The sequence below is a fragment of the Castor canadensis genome, chromosome 11 (genome assembly GCF_047511655.1).
Source record: "Castor canadensis chromosome 11, mCasCan1.hap1v2, whole genome shotgun sequence".
In the NCBI taxonomy this organism is placed as follows: domain Eukaryota; kingdom Metazoa; phylum Chordata; class Mammalia; order Rodentia; family Castoridae; genus Castor; species Castor canadensis.
In genome coordinates, this window is record NC_133396.1 from 43,725,074 (window position 1) to 43,727,420 (window position 2,347).

Consider the following 2,347-nt stretch of genomic DNA (forward strand, 5'->3'; position numbering starts at 1 on the left):
CAAACTGAGGAACTGAGCAAGGATTGGAAGAGTGGGGCCCTGGCTGTGACTGCTGCCCAAGGGGAAGTTCTTGCAATGAGTGTAACAGCTGAAGGCTTCCCACTGGCCTTGAGATACTGACTTTGAAATGAATTAATCACAGAGGGGGCCTGACTGCTGGTGATTTGACAGTCACCACCCCCCAACATTGAGCTTCAAAAGAAAATCAGCAAATGTCCCCAAAGTCTATGATTTTGAAGAGGAAGAAGCCAGGGGGTACCAGCTAATTTGGAAACACCAAGTTTTGTCCCAGTTCCATCAAAGGAACCAGAACAATGGAGACTAAGCCAAGGGCACAAGCAATCTTGGAAATGAACCTGGGATCTCTCTCACTTACATGCTGGGTAACAAGTAACTTCATTTCTCTGAGCCTATATCACAGGTTGGTGTGAAGAGTTAGGTGAACCGGGATGCTGATTTTATCCATAGTGAATATTGTTCCTCGGGAAAGAGGCCCAGCCTGGTGGCTCTGGTGGCTCCTCCAGAGCCTTGGGCCATGGGAGAGGCCTCCTCTTGGGGAAAATAGAATCAGAGTATTGTTCAGAGTGTCTGAAACCCTTTGTCTGTCCTTCTGGGCTCTGGCTCACTTCGCCTTGAGCAGGTGGCAGGCTGGCTTTGTGGGAGTGAATGGGATTTGGAGGTGGCTGATCTGTCTGTATTACTGTAACTTCCCACCCAGCCTGGCCCAGCCCCAGGAGCCTGACAACCTGGGTCCATCTATGCCTCTGTGACCACCCTGCAGGGAATTGGAATCTTTCACACAGACCCCTCCCTTGGTCTAGGAGCCTCTTGATGGCCTAAGAGCCACACTACTGTACAACCTGGAAATGTGGTTATCAGCTCTCAATCCTGCCCCCCACAAACACACACGCCAACTATACAGAACCTTCTGTTCTCTAAACTCTACACTGCGTCTTTGCCAGACTGTGTCCCCTACCTGAAACATTCTCCCGGACACTGCCTTCTTATCCTGGGCACACACAGATCACCACACTCTGATGGTCATCAGCAGCATGAATCAAGCCCCTACTGTGTGCAGTGTGGGGCAAGGAGAGGCAGGGTACCAAGAAACAGAGGTTCTGATCATCTAGTCCATAACACAGTCTGCTCCCGGCCACACACACACATAGGCATGCTCACCACCCTCCAGACTTTGGTTCACCCTTCCCTGCTTGTGAGCTGTCCCCTGTCACCTTGTGGTCCAATTAGAGTCCACTTTGGAGCCTGGGCTTGCATGCCCTGTCCTCCAAGTGTCCTGGCTGGGCATCTCCAGTGCTTACCTTTCCCCAGAGCTCCCACACTGAATTGGTGCTCCCTGGGGATATTCACAAAGCATGTTTAACTGCTGGCTGGGTCTATGTCTTCAGGTCTCTGTTGCTCCATGTGTGAAATGGGATGGTAACACTTAAATCTATGGTATGGTTGTCCAGTCAATGAAATAGTACACCAAGCACCTCATACTAAACTCTGTACAACATAACACCACCAGTAGCATTTTAATCTCTGTATCCTTAGCACCGAGCACAGGACTCAGGGTACAATTGGTACCAAATACTGGTTTGGTAGATGGATGAATAAATGGAATACAAGACAATCTTTGCTAGTCTCCATGGCAGTGGAAGAGATGGTGGGGGAAAACAGGAAGACCCTGAAATAAACTAATCTGTATTGTACCTACCACACTCAATGCTCAGCAAACATAAATTGTCTAATTTTAGCCTCACAAGAGGAAGAGATTACTGCAGAATGAAGAAGTGGATATTCCAAGATGTCAAGTCATGAATTAGCATCACACAGTGAGTATGAAGATGTCAGGGCAGATGACTTTCACAGTTTCCTTGAAACCTGAGAGCAGGGAGAGTACTGGCTCCAGGTCTTGCTGCCCTCGATCTTAGACTGCAAACTTTATGGCAGGCAGGATACCTTGGTAGGCAGGGCAGGGGTTCCCCATGTCAACTACTCAAGTGAGAACCTGGCTTTGAGGGAAATAAAAGGAATACAAAGAGAGAGGCTGGCCTGAGAGCAGGACTTGGACTCCTGTCCCTTGCAGTTGGGCTGGGACCTCCAAGCACCCTTTCTTAACGCAGCTGCAGCCCTCAGAGTCTCTGCACAGAAGGAGTTAACACTGCGCTTCATTCCTGGAGGAAACTGGAGCCTTTATTCCTTGGTCTAACCCCTCCCTGTCTTTGCAAAGTCTTCCCGATCTTTACTCCTCCTGCAGGTCCCTCCTCCTTACTCCCACCTCCCAACTTCAAAAGCACTCTGATTGCCAGGGTAGGTCAATGGTTAACACTCAGCAGCTTTATAT